At 43.7% G+C, this 20,430-nt stretch overlaps 1 protein-coding gene across 1 annotated transcript in view; it reads left to right on the forward strand.

Moving 5' to 3' along the window:
• Positions 1–6,140: 6,140 nt before the first annotated feature.
• The window catches only part of BICRAL (BICRA like chromatin remodeling complex associated protein), a 92,972-nt gene continuing 78,682 nt past the window's right edge, over positions 6,141–20,430 (forward strand). The window contains exon 1 of the mRNA XM_046004599.1: positions 6,141–6,186. The gene's annotated coding sequence lies outside the window, so the exon portion shown is untranslated. The remainder of the gene's footprint in view (positions 6,187–20,430) is intronic.

Here is a 20,430-nt window from a genome sequence, read left to right on the forward strand (position 1 = left end):
CTAGAGAGAGATGGAAGGAATGGGCAGCCATCTTCGCGGGTAATCCGCCATGCTATTTAGTAGAAATTGTTCTGCTAACTCTTATATGACATTCACCGTGTGCCAGGCAGTAGCTGAACATTTACATGTATTATCTCATTCAGTCTTAACATTCCTGTGAGGTAGGAACTACTGCTGTCTCCATTTAACAGATGAACAACTGAAGAAATGACAGTGACTTCCTCAGGACCAAGACCTAGCAAGTGGCAGAGCTAAGATTTGAATCGAGCCAGCCTGGTTCCTGAGTCCAAGCTTTTAACACCACCTGACTGTGCTCCCAACGCCACATCGGTAGGCTCCCAAGCAGAACGTGACAGTGCCTCGTTCTCCCTCCTGGGGCCTCACGGCTGCAAGTACTGTCCTGTCTCTCTCTCAGTTCTGGGTACCCCCTCATTTTCTTTTCCCTGGGCTATTGTTCTAGGCTCCCAGCTGGTTTCCAACCCAGTGCCACCAGGCGTTCCCCCAGCCCTCCAAGCCTCAGCCAGTGACTGTCCTAAAACTCAACTGTTGAAGTCACTTCACTTCAAACTTCTGCTGCCTCCCTATTGTCCAGTACTGTTCCAATTCCTTAGTGCTGTTACTAGGCCCTTCTTAGCCTGTTCCAAGTGTACCTCCCCAGCCTCCTTTCCCACCATTTGGGACCACCACACTCGCCATAACACCAGCACACCATGCTCACCCACTTCTACTTACTCAGGCTGCGCTTACTCAGTCAGCCCTGACCATGTGCTAGGCACTCTGCAAGGTGCTGAACACACAGACAGGGGCCCCGTCCGAGTTTACAGCCTAAGTGAGGGATACAGACAATGTGGTGGGATATACCCTCCAATGGGGGGAAGAACCCTGGGTGCTAAGATCACCCACAGTAACCTATTCCAGACCAGAGGAATGGGGTGGGTTGGGGGTTGTCTTTTAGAAAATCTAAGCTGAATCTTGAAAAATGAGTGAGATCTAATCTGGAGAAGGGGAGAAGGAAATCACTTATCACTCCTTTCTGTGGATATTCCTGGAGCACCAGCTATGATCTGGGCACTGTTCTAGGTGCTGGAAATACAACAGTAAAAACGACCGGAGTCCCTAGCCTGATGGTCAGGAAGCTAGGAGAGCTCGGGTGCCTCTAGCAACAGAGACATTGCGGTAAACCTAGACGTGAAAAAAAGATGTGTTCGACGAGAGCAGTGCCCTTTGCCCTGGCTGCACATAGGTAGTCCTGGGAGGAATCCCTGGGCATGGGACTTTGGCACTGGTGTTTTATAAAGCTCTCCATGTGGTCCTACTGGGCAGCCAGGGTTGTAAAATGCCCTGTTAGAGGACCTGCAGTGCATTGAAGCTATAAGTGATCAGAGCTGAGCTTGGCATAGTGAGCTGAGGCCAGACCACCAGGGGTCTCCAGGGGTCTCCGCTACTCTACTCTGGCAGGCAGTTTGGGCTTAACTTTGAAGTCATTAGGAACTGGGGAAGGATTCTGGCAGGATAATGACAGATGCAGATTACTTTTCCTCCCCACCCCCACCCCCCCTTAACAAAGAATCAGGCTGGATGCTCTATGTGGAATGGATTCTCTTGGAGCAAAAGTAACCTGATAACCAGTTTGGAGGCTGTCTCTGGAGCCAAGGTGAAGCTGAGGCCCCAGGCCACGATGAGGGATGAAAAGAGAGAAGGAAGGGGTAATGTATGAGAGATTTAGGAGACTACACAGGAGTCTGACTCACTGGAGGTGAGGGGTAAAGGAGGGCAGAGAGTTGTGGAAGGTTTGACTTGAGGAGCTGTGTGGGTGGTGATCCTGGTGCGAGAGATAGTGAACCAGGAAGAGCATGTTTGGAGAGAGCTGGTGACTCCATTTGGGACCTGCTGCTTGCTTCCTTGTCCTACTGCCTTTGATTCTCTAATCTCCACCTGGGGGCCTTGCCTCCCACCAGACCTATTTTACATACCTCTTCCTGGAAGCCTGTCTGGATTCTTCCTTCCATTGGCTCTGGGTGAACGCCTATCCATTTGTGAGGTCAGTATGTATTTACAGATACGTATTCTACAGCTTGGGCTTCTCCAAGCATGGATGTGTCCTGTTCCAGCTGTCTGCCTAACACAGTGCTGGGTACACAGGAAGTGCCTGATAGAAAGATGTTAAATGGACGAGTTAACAGCTGAAGACGGGCTAGAAGCAAGAGCTCTCCTAGGACTGTGATTAGAAGTTGGAAGGGGCTTCTTGTGCTCATTTCTAGGGAAAGGGACAGACAAAGTCCAGGGCCAGAGGAGGGTATTTGCTGAACTGATCAGGAAAGAGGCTGAGTTAGAGGCATTGAAGCTGTTGACTCGTAGAAGGAGGGACAAATATTCAGCTATCTAAATTGTCTTTTGAGTATCATTTCAGATTCTTTTTGTGGCAAAGGCATATACATCTCTTAAAACTTTCCTGTATCTGTCCTTTCTCTTCTTTCTCTTCCTGTCAGTGAAGTAGAGTGATGGTAATAAGTGGTCAGATCTGAGTTTAAATGCTGATTACTAGCTCTGTGACACTGAGCATGATGCATAACCTCTCTGAGCTCATTTCCTCCAACTGTAAAGCGGGGATAAAGAAAAATATATTTCTCCCAGGATAGTTGTGATGTTAAATAAAGTAATATGTGGGGAAAGTACCAACTCTTGGGCAGACGTATGATAGACCGTCAGCTATTGCCAGGTCCCTTTCTGCCTGCCAGTTGCTGGACCTTTGCCCATTTCTCAGTCCTCAAGGCGAGTGGTAGAAGCAGGATTTGCTATGTGCATTATGTAGTGTCTCAGAAAGGGTCCTTTACTGTCCAGGGTTTCTGCAATTCTGGGGATATTTGGGCATATACTACATGTAAGTAGTCCTGCAAAGAAAATGAGAGAATCCCAGAAAGAGAGACCTGCACAAGCTCTGACGAATCCTTTAATATATCAGGATAAAACCTGGCTTAAAGTTTTTTTAATTTTTTTAGATTTATTTATTTATTTATTTGACAGACAGAGATCACAAGTAGGCAGAGAGGCAGGCAGAGAGAGAGGAAGGGAAGCAGGCTCCCTGCTGAGCAGAGAGCCTGACGCTGGGCTGGATCCCAGGACCCTGGGATCATGACCTGAGCCGAAGGCAGAGGCTTTAACCCACTGAGCCACCCAGGCGCCCCAAACCTGGCTTACAGTTTAAGGGAAAAATAAGGATATGTGGTGATTCTTTTTTCATGACAATTAATTCAGTTTAAAGAATTATATTAACAGATCATTTTTCTTTTTTCTTTTTTTCTTTTTTTTAAAGTATTTCTTTTATGACAGCCTTTCTATCTATGTAATTTTTACCTTGGGGAACCACTGATTTTACCTCACTTTACAGATAAGGGAGTGTCAAACAGTTGTATGTTATGTAATACTGATGGAATGTGTCATATTTTCTCAAACTCTAAATTCTTTGACTGTAGACACCATAAGGACTGTGGTTGTATCTACTATTTTTTGGACCCCATAATCCCAGAATATGGCACCATGCCTAGCATGGGAGGCTGACAATAATTTTCTGTTGGAGGAATAAATGAATTGTTCAGCCCAGGCACTCTAGAATTCTAGGGGTTTCTTTGTAGTTTTCAAGGTCCAAAACCAATTTATTTTTTATCATATATATGTATAAAGTTACGATTTAAATTTTAGTTAGTTAGCATACAGTGTAATATTAGTTTCAAGTGTGCCATATAGTGGTTCAACACTTCCATACAACAGCCCACAGCCGGTGCTCATCGCAACACATGCCCTCCTTAATCCCCATCATCTATTTCCCCATCCCCCCACCCAGCTGCCCTCTGGTAGCCTTCAGTGTGTTCTCTAAGGTTAAGAGGCTGTTTCTTGGATTGCCTCTCTCTCTCTTTCTGTCCCTTTGCTCATTCATTTTGTTTCTTAAATTCCACATATGAGTAAAATCATACGGTATTTGCCTTTCTCTGACTGACTTATTTCACTTAGCATTGGTCTCGCTAGCTATATGTCACCCCAAATAGCAAGATTATATATATATATATATATATATATTTTTTTTTTTTTTTTTTTGGCTGAGTAATATCCTATTGTATATACACCACATCTTCATTCATTCATCAGCTGATGAACACTTGGGCTGTTTCCACAGTTTGGCTGTTGTAGATAATGCTGCTACAAACATCAGGGTGCATTTATCCATTTGAATTAGTATTTTTTTATTCTCTAAATAAATACCAATAGTGCAATTGCTGGATCATAGGGTAGTTATATTTTAACTTAAAAAAAAAAAAAAAGATATGGGACGTGTGGGTGGCTCAGTTGGTTAAGCGGCTGCCTTTGGCTCAGGTCGTAATCCCAGTGTCCCGGGATCAAGTCCTACATCGCTCTCCTTGCTCAGTGGGGAGCCTGCTTCTCCCTCTGCCTCTGCCTGCCACTCTGTCTGCCCGTGCTCACTCGCTAGCTCTCTCTCTCTCTCTCTGACAAATAAATAAATAAATCTTTAAAAATTAATTAATTACTTAAAAAAATTTTTTTAAAGATTTATTTGTTTATTTCAGAGAGAAAGAGAGTGAGTGCACATGAGAGGGAGGGTCAGAAAGAGAGGGAGAGGGGCGCCTGTGTGGCTCAGTCATTTCAGCATCTGCCTTCAACCCAGGTCTTGATCCCAGGGTCCTGGGATCAAGCCCTGCATCGGGCTCCCTGCTCAGTGGGGAGTCTACTTCTCCCTCTCCCTTTGCCATCCCCCATGCTTATGCTCTCTCCCTGTCAAATAAATAAATAAATCTTTAAAAAAAAAAAAAAAAAGGAGAGGAAGGGAGAATCTCAAGCAGACTGCCCACTGAGCATGGAACCCAACTCAGAGCTCTATCCCATGACCCTGAGATCATGACCTAAGCCAAAATCAAGAGTCAGAAGCTTAACGGACTGGGACACCCAGGCTCGCCTCTATTCTTAACTCTTTGAGAAACCTCCATCTTGTTTTCCAGAGTAGCTGCACTAGTTTGCATAGAATCCGAGTCGTTAATGGTATTTGTTTTTATTGATGGAGCCAGTAGACTCCTTGAGGGACCTTGTTCTCTATTGCCCAGCAGGGCAGGTGCTCAGCAAGTGATTGAGCCTCTGGCCATGTAGAGATCAGACATAGCCCAAAAAAGATAACCCGAGAACCTGAATGGTAGCTGGAGCCACCATGTACTTCCCTTATATTATCTCCCTTAATCTCCGTGGTAACCTTGCCAGAACCTGTTTGTGCTATACGTCATAATTTGAAGCAACGATTTTACGATTGTTTAAAAGATATTGCTGAATTTTAATCCCTGAACAGATGTGTTTTTAATACAGACTCTGGGGGGTTGGTGAGAGGTGGAGGTAACTTTTCTGCTTTAGTTTCTTTCTTTCTTAGTGTGAAGAGAATAGTGTGATCCACAAGGTTTTGAGATTATTTAAAAGCTTTTGTTGAAATGTTCATTTACTAAGATCAGATGCTTGTAAAGTGTCCTAGAAGTCGAAAGTTAAATAAGAAGCAAAAAGTTTACTCTTTGTCAACTCTTCTGCCTAGAATTTTTAAGGCCCTCTTCTTTAGTGGGATTTCATTATTTGCCATAAAATGCTACTTTTCTGTGAAATACTGTAAACTACTGTTTTCATGTCATATGTTCCAATGCAGTAAGATCATGAAATCCATTTAGTGGATGGCGGTCTTTTAAAAATGACCAAAGAGGGCCATCTGGCTGGCTCAGTTGGTAGACCTTGTGACTCTTGATCTTGAGGTTGTAAGTTCGAGCCCCATGTTGGAGTTGGGTGCTCGGGTGGCTTAGTTGGCTGAGCGTCTGCCTTTGGTGCAGGTCATGATCTGAGGGTCTTGGGATCAGGTCCCATGTCAGGCTCCCTACTCAGCTCTACCCCTTCCCCCTCCCCACTCATGGTCTCCCATATAAATAAAGAAATAAATAATCTTTTAAAAATGTCAAAAAGATGTCAGTGCATTGTGTTGCATAAATGAGTTTATATTACATGTGTATGTTTTATGGATACACAACATGACTTGCAAGATAAAATTTATTTCTTTTTATAGGTTACAGTCAAAAAAGTTTGAGAAGATGGTTTTGTTGGGGCGCCTGGCCGGCTCAGTCGGTAGACCTTCTGACTCTTGATCTTGCAGTGGTGAGTCTAAGCCCCACATTGGGTGTGGAGCCTTCAAAATATATATATATATATATATATATATATATATATATATATATATATATTTAAAAGAAAAGATAAAATGGTTTTGTGAATGATGCCTTGACATTATGGTGTTCAAAAATATACTTCTGCATGGATGAAGGGGCATTGTGTCATTTGAAGAGATGGCAGTAAGGAAAAACGGATACTGAGCTAATTCCTACAAAATACCTTCTCAGGTGGGAACCTGTTGGTGCCGCATGTACTTCCTACTCCTTCCATTTGGAAAAATGCTGGAAGGCTCGCTAATAAAAAGTGAAAAATTTGGAGGAGGGAACAATGGCACATAAAGTTTGGGAATGTGAGTGTGAAATAGGCTACAGTGTGAAGCATTTCTGCCTTTAACAGTTTTGAGTTCTACTCTCTGGAAGGGGCCCTGTCGTGTAGTAACTTGAAATGTGCTGAGGCACGAATGTGAGTACATCCTAGTTGGCCTGTGGGTAGAGAAATAGTCCTTTATTTAGCTCATGAGGGAGCCACGCCCCCTGCCCTCCATCCTCTCCATTTTTTCTATTCTTTGGGTCTTTTTTTTTCAAGATTTATTTTCATTTTGTGGGAGGAGGGGTGGAAAGAGAGAATCTGAAGCATACTCCCCACTGAGCAAGGAGCCTCATGTGGGCTCGATCCCACGACCCTGACATCATGACCTGAGCCGAAACCAAGAGTCGGCCGCTTCACCAACTGAGCCACCCAGGCGGCCCTCTGTTCTTTAAGGGAATAACTCTCGTAAGGTAATAAAAAGTTTGTTCCATCTGGAGAATGACCATGAAGTGAAAGGCGAAGCTTGGTGTAACTGGAGATGTAAAGACCCAGCGAGGAAGACAGCTTCTTGACAAAGCTGCCGTTTCCCAGAAAGCCAGAGTCACTGCAAGTGTCCTTGTGTTTCCCAACCTGGCGACTCCTGGAGGTCTCTGGAGGTCTCTGGAGGTCGCTCTGGCCGTGGTCAGGGGTCTGTGCCCTATGTTTTGCTGCCTTTGTAGAGCACGTGGAGTGTGCACGGATTTGAGGTGGTATCCATTTACTGTATAGCCTATGAAAAACAGAGACTTAGTGTGTAAGAATTTTCATGTTTGTTTAAAAAGAGGAGCAATTCTATGTTCTATGGGCTGTGTTTGGTTTTTGCTTATTGATCAGTGTTTCTTCATCAACGGCTTTGGAATGACTGTGTAAAGTTCTCTGAGATGACCTGAAGTGGTTATGCTCCTTAGGATTACACGTTGTCTGTCTCTGGTTTGCTGAGAGCTGAGGCCTTCACATAGCTCTGGAGGGGTAAAGGAACACTTGGGGACAGGACAGGGGTTGTCAGTGGATAAATCAGGACCAGTTTCTGCTTCCACCTTCACATGTGGATGCTGACTCTTTTGAAAGAATTACAATAAAGTCACTGATGGGTTGACTCATGTGCCCTTTCTCTAAAAGGTATAAACTGGATAGCTGGAGGGGGGAGGGTTCACCCCCTCCCTATTCTCCAGTGTTTCAACCTAAAGCTAGCATTCTATAATGTGCCTGTGAGTCACAGATACAAGGTAGAAATGGGGAAAGAGAGGAAAAGGGGAGAAGCAAATTAGTTTACCAGGAAGTTGTAGCTCCTTCTTTATTAAAAAAAATATATATATAGGGGCTTGGATTCAGTCATTTTTGCACCATAGATGTCACCAGGAGCCTGCCTCTACTCTTCCAGCTCTGCATAGTGAGGCTAGGTGGCACCTTAACTAAATGTGATTAGGTCTAGGGAGAACTTGTCTGTACTACCCCAACCGACTATAATCAATTTGGTGACCATTTGTGGAGTTCCTGGTCCCTCCTAACGCCAGCTAGGTGCCCTGATACAGTAAATGCTCAGTAAATGTTCCTTTAGCATGGAACATTGATGAAGATGCTCTGGTTGGTCCCGGGGTTGAGGGGTGCTGCAAACGAGGAAAGCATAGTCCTCACCTCCTTGAGTCTCGTGATCTGGGGATGAACATGAAGGTGATTAATTACAAGTTAAGCCAACTGCAGTTTGTGTTGTAAAGGAAGGAGGAAGTTCTTTGGGAGTACAACAGGAAGAGGGAAGAGGCCAGAGAGAGGGCTGAGGGAAAGTGAGGAGGAAGGGGAGCTACCAATAATATTTGCAGAACTTGGCGTAAACACCATGTGTGAAGAGTGGAGAGCAGTCAGAGGGAACAGAAAGGGAGGTGGTGAACCATGAGCTGGAGCCCACCTTCATCATTCCAATGGCACTGGGGCCCCGTGGCCGGTTTTGAGCAGGGAGTGAGGCACTGGATTTGTGTATTAGGAAGAGAAGTTGAAGAGAATGGATTGGAGCGGGGGCCGCTGAAATGGTTCGTTGGCTAAGTGACAGGGCTTGACCAAGGCCAGTGGCAATGAAGTGGAGGTCACTCAAGAATGATTTGTACCCGAGAGCCAGTCTGTGAATTTATAATGGGCATGAACCTACCCAACCACTGGAGTGATTAGGTCAGCTGGCCAGAAGACAACTTTTAAAATTGAAGTACATTAATAATCAAAGGATTACTTGGTGAAAATGGAGCTAAGGCAGAAGGAGTTGGATGGTCTGAAAGGACCTTTTACGCAATCCATAGCCGTTACTGTAGAGCAGTAATAATGAAGCTTAGTGGGATACTTGACCTGCTGGAACGGGAGGAGCTGCTGTGCTGGTCAGCGCCCTAGAGAGGCTGCTGGGCAGCATATCCGAGGCTCTTTTGGTTGCAAGAGAGGGAACTCACTCATAGGAGAGCAAGTAAAATGAGGAATAATTCTAAAGGACAGTCTTCCTTGGGGCCCATTTGGGCTGAGCCTTCTCTTTTATCTTCCCTTTTTTTCCTGTCTCTCTCTCTTTTTTCTTTTCCTTTTTCTTTTCTTTTTTCTCTCATTTGGGTGGGGAATCCTGATTGCACAGAAGCGTTCCAGGGTGCACCTTGACTGCACCACAGTCGATACATCCAGCTACATCCGTTCAGTCATCTCTCACCAAAATGACTAGGAGGAGGAATGTCCAACAGAAGAAAAATACAGAGGATGGACCTTCTGCAACAGAGCTAATGGCTATCGACATAGATAATATGTTGGAAAAGGAATTCAGGCTAACAATTATCCAGGCAATAGCTAGGTTGGAGAAAGCCATGGATGACCAAACGGAATTGATTAGGACAGAACTGAAAGCCACCAGGGATGATGTTCAAAATGCTCTCAATGAGTTCCAATCTAATCTAAATTCTCTAAAAGCTAGGGTAACTGAGGCAGAAGATAGATTTGGTGATCTGGAGGACAAACAGATAGAGAGAAAGGATCAGGAGGAAGCCTGGAACAAACAGCTCAGAAGCCACAAAAACAGAATCAGGGAAATAAATGATGCCATGAAACGTTCAACGTCAGAATTATTGGAATCCCTGAAGGGGAGGAGAAAGAAAGAAGTCTAGAAGATATAGTGGAACAAATTGTCTATGAAAATTTTCCCAACCTCATGAAAGGAAACAGCGTTCATATACTAGAGGCAGAAAGGTTTCCCCCTAAGATTTTAGATTCTCAAAAGTTCTCGCGACTCCTGATAGTTAGAATGAAGAATTACGATTGTAAAGGACAGTCTTCCAATCCAAATGCTAGAAAGGTAGCCAGGCTTCATGGGGCTTAGAATATCAGCAGGCACTTTCTCCAACCCTCTTCCCTCCCTTCACCCCTAGTGAGAATCCCTTCTCCCTGATGCAGTGGCCTTCCTGTTCCCACCCACTGGCATGGGCCCCATTGTAACTGCTCCAAAATGGCGGCCATGACCCTTAGTCTTTCCAGCCATATCGTCCGCTCCCCACAGCTGAGCCAGTTTCTGTGTCCAGGTACTAACATGAGCAGAGAGGGTCCGATTGGCCCAAGTTGGGTCATGGGCCTTTCCCTAATTAGTCTGAAGATGTGAGGTGATAGATTGTTGGAGAAAAGAACAAAATGATACTAAACAATGGGTAACTCCAGTATGCTGGTATAAATGTTCAGCTCTTCCAGACTTTATGAATAACCCAGTGTTATTCATACACGACTGTGTATGGCTATATAACAAAGTGCCTTATAATTTAGCAGTTTAGTTGGGTTATGGACATTGGGGAGGGTATGTGCTATGGTGAGTGCTGTGAAGTGTGTAAACCTGGCGATTCACAGACCTGTACCCCTGGGGCTAATAATATACATTATATGTTAATTTTAAAAAATTGAAAAAATAATTTAACAGTTTGGGATGCCTTGTGGCTCAGTTGGTCAAGCATCTGCCTTCAGCTCAGGTCATGATCCTGGGGTCCTAGGATTGAGTCCCACATCGGGCTCCCTACTCAGCAGGGAGCCTGCTTCTCCCTCTGCCTGTCACTCCCCCTACTTGTGCTGCTTGCTCTCACTCTCTCTCTCTCTCTCTCTCTCGCTGACAAGTAAAATCTCTTTTAAAAAATTTAGCAGTTTATTTTTATTTTTTAATTTTTAAAAAAGATTTTTTTAATTGGCAGAGAGAGAGACAGCTAGGGAGGGAACACAAGCAGGGAAAGTAGGAGAGGGAGAAGCAGGCTTCCCACTGAGCAGGGAGCCCCACCTGCGGTTCCATCCCAGGACCTTGGGATCATGACCTGAGCTGAAGGCAGACACTTAATGACTGAGCCATCCAGGCGCCCCAGTTTAATTTTTTTTAAGACTTTATTTATTTAAGTGACATAAAGAGAGAGAGAGCACAAGCAAGGAGAAGGGCAGAGGGAGAGGGAGAAGCAGGCTTCCTGCTGAGCAAGGAGCCCCATGCAGGACTCAATCCCAGGACTCTGAGATCATGAACTGAGCTCAAGGCAGATGCTTAACTGACTAGGCCACCCAGGCGCCCCTAGTAGTTTAATTTTAATTTTAATTATTTTTTTAAAAAGATTTTATTTATTTATTTGACAGACAGAGATCACAAGTAGGCAGAGAGGCAGGCAGAGAGAGAAGGGGGAAGCAGGCTCCCTGCTGAGCAGAGAGCCTGATGTGGGGCTGGCTCCCAGGACCCTGGGATCATGACCTGAGCCAAAGGCAGAGGCTTTAACCCACTGAGCCACCTAGGCGCCCCAATTTTAATTTATTTTTTAAGTAATCTCTACACCCAGCATTTGGCTGGAACTCACAACCCTGAGATGAAGAGTCACCCACTCTATCTCCTGAGCCATTCAGGTACCCCCAAAATTTAGCAGTTGAAAGCAATAAGCATTTATTATACCACAGTTATGTGGGTCAGGAACCCAGGAATAGTTTAGCTGGGAGTTTCTGCCTCGGGGTCTCTCAGGAGCTTGTAATCCAGTTGTGCTCTGGGGTTGCAGTAAGCTGAGGTGTGGGCGGGATGGGTGATGTGCTTGCATAAGGGGCAAAAAGCCTCAGGGCCCCTCTGACTGCTGGCTAGAGACCTCAGTTCCTGGCCACACAGGTCTCTCCACAGACTGAGTGTTCTTAGGATGGGGCAGCTGGCTTCCCCCAGAGTGAGTGATCCAGAGACAGCACCTCTGAGGGAATCTGCAGCCTTTATAACCTAGCTCCTTGGAAGTCATCTTGATTAGTCATACTCAGGACTTACCGTACTCAGTCAAACATGTATTTGGTGCCTACTTGTATGCCGGGTGTGAGGATTTCAGAGCTATGTAACGGTTCTGTCCTTGAGGAGCTCCCTGTCTAATGTGGGGAAGCCTTACAAAACACACCACCATTTGTCCCCTGAGCTTTTTTTCACTTCTGTGCAGCCGTCTTTCACACTACCACCACACTTATTCTCATAAAATTCCAATCTGTTCATAGCAATCTAAAAGGCTGCTTAAACCATCCTCAAATGGTACCCCTTTTTGCCTAGACAGGTGTTTGGAGGGCGGTGTTTGTTTTGTTTTTTAAGATTTTATTTACTTATTTGACGGAGAGAGCGGGCACGAAGGAGCAGTGGAAGGGGCAGAGGGAGAGGGAGAAGCGGACTCCCCACTGAGCAGGGAGTCCAATGCGGGGCTCTATTCCAGGACCCAGAGATCATGACCTGAGTCGAAGGCAGACGCTTAACCGACTGGTCCACCCAGGTGCCCCTGCTTGTTTTTTTTTTAAATTTTAATCACCACCACAGGAACAAATACATTTTTTTCATTTGTTTACTTAAGCGTAGACAAAATACCATCTGATTTCACTTATGTGTGGAATCTAAAAAGTAAAACAAATGAATAAACAAACAAAAAGCAGAAACAGAACCATAAATACAGAGAACAAACCAGTGGTTGCAGAGGGGAGGAGAATGGAGGGATGGGCAAGAAGAGTGGGAGATACCAGCTTCCAGTTATGGAAAGACTTAGTCACAGAGATGAAAGGAACAGCATAAGGAATATGGTCAATGGTATTGTAATAACAATTATAATATATGGTGTGGTGACAAATGGCAGCTACACTCGTGGTGAGCACAGCATAACCTAGAGGGTTGTTGAATCACTGTGTTGTATACCTAAAATTAAAGTAGCATTGTGTGTCAACTGTATTGCAATAAAAATAATTATAAAAATTTTTTAAAAATTTAGTCACCACCACAGTAAGAAATACAGATATACATAAATAAATATATATATTTAATTGAAGTGTAGTTGACATATGGTATTCTATTAATTTCAGGTATACAACACAATGATTCAACATTGATAAACATTATGAAGTGATCACCAGGATACATCTCACTACCATCTGTCAGAGAAAGTTGTTACATATTTTTAACTACATTCCTATGCTGTACATTGTGTCCTCCTGTCTTATTTTATATCACAAACCAGCACACAGATATATAGACAACCTTTATAATGAAAACAAATTTCACAAAAAAGTTGACAGTACTTTACTACCTGTGATATGTTCAGATATTTTCTATTCTAGGCTCTTTCGTTTTTTATGAAAGCTGGTCACAATCTCGTGAATTTTACAACCTATTGAGTTGTGACCTACAGTGTAAAAAGCAGCAAGTCTAAAGAATCACCCAGACTCCCTGCCATGAGTTGCGAAGCCCCACATAAAGTTCCTCTGCCCGGAGCTCTCTCCTCTCTTTCCCCACACCATTTAGAGAACTCTTAGGCGTTCTTTAAAACCCAGCATTAAAGTGTCTCCTCTTCCCCTCTCTTCTGGCATAGAATTGTGAGGCTCTCAGAGCATTTCACTTGGTGACTATCCTTCCTCCCTTCCAGCCTGCTCTTGGGCCAGCTCCCCAAGTCCACAATGCATTTTCATAAAGTCTCTTCAAATATGTTTACCAAGACATGGAGCAAATTAGCATCACACAATGACAGTGCTGCAAACAAGCAGGCGGGCAACTGGCAGGTGGGGGCTGTCACACGCAGGTTTCCTGTTGCTGGAGCCACGTGCTGCAGAAACAGGATCCCTCCTTTGCGGGCCACTGTCTCGCCTGGTACATGCAGCTCAGGTACATTTCGCACTAGAACTTGCCACCGGGTTCTTTAACGCCATTCATTTTAGCTTTTCTGGGGTTTTCTTGTTTCGGGTTTTGGTTTTGTTTTGTTTTGTTTTTCTTTTTTTCATTTGTTTGTGTTGATGGAGACAGCCTAGTGAGAAGGAGCTTGGGGCAGCACAGATAGGTCTCTGGACCCGCCCCAGAGAGGGGGTGGTTCCTTTCTGAAGTGGTATGGAAGGAGGGTTTTGAGGTTTTTGAATATTTGCTGCTAAGTATCTAAGAAAGAGATTTGTTTGCCCACATTTGCACTATCTTGGCAGGCTAGCAACCTGACAAAATATTTTGTTTTTTTGCCTCTGTGGTTTTTATTTTTGAGGGCGAGAAGAATTGACACCTTGGTTCAGTGGTGCTGAAATACAATGGCTATTTCCTTTTAACTTAAGGGTTGATGCTAATACGATTCCTAGACTCAGCCTCTTGGGAGTTGCTGATAGGCTATGCTGTGAGCCATAACCAGAAAAGGGAGGGGGGGAAAAGGAAATTAAATTATTCCTTCTCCAGTATTCTCATTTCTGCATTTGTCAACGGCTGTGTAACTGTCCAAGGATATGTTGACTTGGTTCTGGTGTGTGCATATTCGGGGGAGGGAAAGTAGGGGTGAAGACAGACTATAAACAGATAATTACTGTGGAATATGGTAAATAATATGATAGAGGTATGTACTGCATGCATAGGGAAAGGAGGCATTTATTCCCTTCAAGCAGTATTTTTCAAATGAGGGTCACCTCCATTAGTGGATCATGAAATCCATTTACAAGGTGGCTTAACAGCCCTTCTAAAAGTGAGATAGAATAGACTGAAAGTTTGCCCCTTGAACAATATGGGGGTTAGAGGCCCCAACTCCCCCCCCCCAATGCTTAGTCAAAAATCCATGCATAACTTGACTCCCCCAAAACTTGGCTACTCGTAGTCTACTGTTGGCTGGAAGCCTTCCATAAGATAGAGTTGGTCAACACGTACTTGGTATGTCATATGTATTATATGTTGTATTCTTTTTCATTTTTTAAGATTCTATTTATTTGAGAGAGAGAGAGCGTGCGTGCGAAGGAGCAGTGGAAGGGGCAGAGGGAGAGGGAGAAGCAGACTCCCTGCTGAGCAGGGAGGTCCCACATGGGGCTCAATCCCAGGACCCTGAAATCATAACCTGAGCCTAAGGCAGATGCTTAACTAACTGAGCCACCCAGGCACCCATAGGCCATATTCTTGCAATAAAGTAAGCTAGAGAAAAGAAAATGCTATTAAGAAATTCATAAGGGGGGCACCTGGGTGGCTCAGTGGGTTAAGCCGCTGCCTTCGGCTCAGGTCACGATCTCAGGGTCCTGGGATCAAGCCCCACATCGGGCTCTCTGCTCAGCGGGAAGCCTGTTTCCTCCTCTCTCTCTCTCTCTGCCTGCTTGTGATCTCTATCTGTCAAATAAATAAATAAAATCTTTAAAAAAAAAAAAAAAAAAAAAAGAAATTCATAAGGAAGAGAAAATACATTAACGTGGCTGTGTTATAAGAAAATCTGCATATAGGAGACCCGCACACTCCGAACCCATGTTGTTCAGGGGTCAAGGGCATCTCAAGTTGCAACCTCCATAGTAAGTTTTTAGATACTATTTTCCAAAACCTTTGTTTTAATTAGATATTTATTGCATGGTAATGTGAAATCTATTTCTTGGGAGTGAGGGAGTCTCAGACAAAGATGTCTGAAAGCCACTTGTAGGGGATAGAAGGCGGCACCCCAGAGGAGGTGGCATTTGAGCTGGGCTTTGGAGAATGGTGGACTTGCCCCAGAGGAGGAAGGGCATTCCAGGCAGAGGGAAAAGCTTATTGCTCACAGCGGGCGAATTTATTCAGGAACAGGCTGTCTTCCATGATTGCACTTCAGGGTACTGGGAGAAGAGCGGCTAGAGGTGCTCCTGGGGGGGCAAGTGGAGTAATTCATGGGCCACTTGAAAATATAAATGTTGGCACCTCATCTCTCCCCAGAAATTCCAAGTGTCCAGGCCTTGGGAATCTACATTTCGGATAAGCTTCCCTGGGCAGTGCGGTGCTAACGAAGATGTGACATAACCAGCTGGGTTTGCGAAAGGTGGTTTTTGCAGTACTTTAGATACAAGATTGAATGGGGAGGCCAAGCAAGGGAGAGATGAGGACCTGAAGTGAGGTGGAGACGAGAGACTGGATTTGAGGGAGATGTTGGAGGTGGGTTGCATGGACTAAGGGAAGTAAGAGAATAAGAAGGAATCGTAGACGATCCTAAAATATTTGGGGTTGGTCTGTGAACACAGAGACTAGAGGGAAGACCAAATTCAGAAGGGGAGAGGATGACTTGAGTTTGGGGTTTTGCCCTAGGACAGGGCAAGAATAACCCATCAAGTTTCACCATGCCCCACGCCAACTAAACCTCCAGAGCATGTGTGTCCTTTGCCCAGACTGCCCATCTCTGATCCTAATTGCCTTAGACCTGACTCCAGGTCATCTAACTCACAAGAGATTGATTCATACACCCACCTTCTAGTTGATTGGTATGATTTACAGTGAGGGGAGATATAAACTTTGTGAGGTACAAGAGTAATTACCTCTTTGCTCAGGGTGTCACCTTTATGGTCTCAGAGTACCTGGGAATGGAGGCAGTCATTAAAAGACGTAGGGGAGGGGCGCCTGGGTGGCTCAGTGGGTTAAAGCCTCTGCCTTCCGCTCAGGTCATGATCCCAGAGTCCTGGGATCGAGCCCTGCATCGGGCTCTCTGCTTGGCAAGGAGCCTGCTTCCTCCTCTCTCTATGCCTCCCTCTCTGCCTACTTGTGTCTGTCAAATAAATAAATAAAATAAATAAAATCTTAAAAAAAAAAAAAAGACATAGGTGAGAGAGAATTGCATGGTCTGAGGGGTGTCGCATGTGGGCTCTAAAAATGCCTGATTAACTTTCCTCAACTCAAATAAGAATGTGGCTGGCTCTTCAGTGATCAAAGTACTCTCAGAAGTTACACTGTCTATTCTCCCTTGGGTGTGGTGGGGAAGGAGTGCTCTGTTTTGGACAGGTTAAGCATTCTGCCAGAGCACCAGAGGGGCTGGGTGGGGACTTGGCAAGTGACATGTCCCAGCCATGCTTTCCAGTTGTGCTGGCATGTGGTATCTTTTTTTTTTTTTTTAAAGATTTTATTTATTTATTTGACATAGAGAGAGATCACAAGTAAGCAGAGAGGCAGGCAGAGAGAGAGAGGGAAGCAGGCTCTATGCTGAGCAGAGAGCCCGATGCGGGGCTCAATCCCAGGACCCTGGGATCCTGACCCAAGCCGAAGGCAGAGGCTTCAATCCACTGAGCCACCCAGGCGTCCCCCCCTTTTTTTTAAGGTTTTATTTATTTATTTGTTAGAGACGGAGAGAGAGAGCACAGCAGAGGGAGTGGCAGGCAGAGCAGACAGAGGGAGAAGCAGGCTCCCCAGTGAGCAAGGAGCCCAGTGCAGGACTCTATCCCAGGACTCTGGGATCATCACCTGAGCTGAGGGCAGGTGCTTAACCGACTGAGCCACCCAGGCATGCCAGGCATGTGGTGTCTGAACCTGATGACTGCCCTCCCCCACTTATCCTCTGTGGGGAAGCAGGCTAAATGTGTAAGACAGTAAGGCCAGTGGGAGTGCTGACTGCCTTTTTTTTTTTTTTTTTTTTTTTGTATAGTTCTGTTATACTCCTTATCCTTGTACTAGAAGCTTGTGGGAGTTCAGACTTTTAAAAATCTGTCAAGGAAAATAACCAGCTTGAAATATGTCATGACAAGAATAGCCTTAGTCTCTACAAAGATGATTTAAAGTGTTTATATTCGTGTATCAAATAACGTAGGCAAGGTTTTGAAAGCAGTTGTAATGACTCCAATAAATTGTGTGTTTACCATTGCTTTGAAAACAATTACTTCTAATGATAGTATTAACAGTGACAACACTAAGGGTAACTATTATCGAATATTTACTATATATCCGGTTCTAAAGCAAGGATTTTGTCATACTAATGTCATTTAACTCTCCATCAACCTGAGATACAGGTATTGTTACCTTCATGTCACAATAAGGAAACAGAGGTGAGAGAAGTTTAAAAAATTAGACAAAGAGACCACAGGGCTAAAATCCGGAAATGACAACTTTAACTGGAGAGAGAGAGAGAGAGAGAGAGAGAAAGGGGGAGAGAGAGAGAGAGAAGGAGAGGGAGGGAGAGGGAGGAAGAACTCTAAACCATTAGCCTCTTCTGCCTGTGATCCATTGGGCAATGGTTTTATGTGGTTCTAGGAGACTTACTGCACTCCCTTAATATATAGGTCTCTGGAATACAGTTTGATTTCTTATGTTCTTATGCTTCTTGCGGACTGGACTGGTTTTTTTTTTATCCCACAGGTACTGATGGTGAGCTAACTATACAGAGTACTCTGGCAGGCCCTTAGAGAATAGAAAGCCCTTATGGAGCTCCCTATCTGGGAGGGAACATAAGAGAGAGATAATTAGGTTGAATCATATGAGCTTGCCATTGGGAAATTACAAGGGACATACTAAAATAAATTACTGATGCATAACTAAAATAAGACAATATAATATTAACTAAATACTGTGACCTCTCCTGTTTCAGGTAGCTTGCTAAATATTTTGCATGCACTAGTTCCTGAATCCTTAAAATAACTCTCAGACATGATTATAATTACCCTGTTTTATAGATGAGGAAGTTGAGGCTCTGAAGGGTGAAGTGAGTTGCCCAAAGCCTCACACCTGGTTGTGACAAAGGTGGGATCTGAATCCAGGTCAGCCTGAATACAGAGCTAATGCACTTAAGCCCCAGAATATAAGTACCTCTAGAGGTACAAATAAAGGTATATACCTTTTCATGCACATTGGCAATTTTTCCATTTTTATTTCACACACACTATATAGAGCATTTACTAACTCATCTGGTATATTTTGGCATTTCTGTGATGGGGGCACATCTGGTCATGCGCATCACCACTTAATCTCAGCATCTGCTTTCTTCCCCTTTTGCCCTTCTGAGAATGGCCCACCAACCAAGGGGAACATCTGGAGGGAAAAGACAAAAAACAGATATATTTCAACTTGTGTTTTGTGGACATTGGGCCTGTTTATTTGGATGCTCAAACACATGCTAGAACATTTCAATTATAATTTAATTACTTCCTTTTTTCTTTTTTTTTATGTATCCACTTGTCCTTCTTTCTTTCTAAGTCACACATGCAGATGGGAATCATAGGAATGACCATTTCAGTTGTACATAATTACAGGAAATACTATTAAAGTTATTTGCGCACAATCAAGCCATTTTAAGAAGTTTCCTCTTAAAAAGTTTCCTTTTTTTTTCCTTAAAAAGTTTCTTGATATCACATTCAGATACCAAAATCCTGTTTATATAAACCATAATTTAAAATTTTATGTACAAAGGCACATCCCTTATTTAAAAATGTCAGGTTTTTTTAATCACATGGGAAAAAATAAAGATGCTTTTGTTTTGCTATAGTATTAAGTGATATCAGTTTTGGTGGTGTCTGGTGAATCTGAGATTCTCCCCACTGCTGTCCCAGGATTTTGTAACACCCCCCAAAATTTAAAATTAGATTTGACAGCTGGCATTCTCAAAGTAGGTCGTCACAAATCAGACAGTTGTCTCGTCTGCCTGTGCCACAGTACTGAACTCTGTTTATTATAACAGGGAGGACTGCTTGTTCAGGCCTTGAAGAGGGTGACTTTTAGCATCAACCTGACTTGGGCTCCCTCACCAGCCCATATTAGACTGATGACCTCAGACAAATTACTGAAACCATTGGGAGCCTCAGCTGCAAAGTCAGGTTGATTAAACCTTATTCTACAGGTTTGTAGGAGGGTTCATCCAATAATGTATATAAGCATCTAGGTGGTTAGTAGGCATTCAGGAAATGTCAGTGCTCTTCTTCTCTGTGGATATTCTTTTAAAAAAATCCTGCAGTGCCCTATACTCTTTATAAGTATACAAATTCAGTTTTGTTTGGTGATCTGTTAAAGTCAAATTTGTGTGTCTTTGGGGTTTGGGGCGACTTGGGAGAATAGCATTCTGATACCATTAATATTTCATTGGAGCTGTGGAGCAACAGCTGTATAACTTGCTTGGTGGGTACTAATTGCAATGAATAATCCCTGAACTCTTTTGAAATGTAATTCTTCAAAATGGGTATTATAATTAAATTCCAGCCAATCCAAGAGCACTTTAAAACATGTTAAAAAATTTCCCAAGCCAATTAGAAAACTGGTTGGTCCAACTGTCAAGTGTAGAGTAATATGCTAATTTATGCAGAGACTACTGTTCCAGGAAGGCCTTGGCTGAATGTGAAGCACATTTTCTGAGAAAACACCTCGATGATACTATGTGATACTAAATCACTGAATATATTTTTAAGGCATGTCCAAATACAAAGCATACATTGTGAACAACAGAACAGCAGTTACTAGAGCAAGATATGGTTTGTTTTTTAAAAAGATTTTCTGTCTCGAATATGACAACATTGTATGCCAACACTGACATATTTATCTTGCTGCAATACAGCATAGTTACAGTATCCTTATAAAAGCAAGCAAGGTGTACTACTACTGTGTTTAATTCTAAGGGGATACAGAAACTAAACAATTTCATTTGAATAATTTAAATCTAGTGATAACTTGATTTAAAACTCACCAAGTATCTCGGGGACATGGGTCTGAAC

The sequence above is a fragment of the Meles meles genome, chromosome 5 (assembly GCF_922984935.1).
Source record: "Meles meles chromosome 5, mMelMel3.1 paternal haplotype, whole genome shotgun sequence".
Lineage (NCBI taxonomy): Eukaryota > Metazoa > Chordata > Mammalia > Carnivora > Mustelidae > Meles > Meles meles.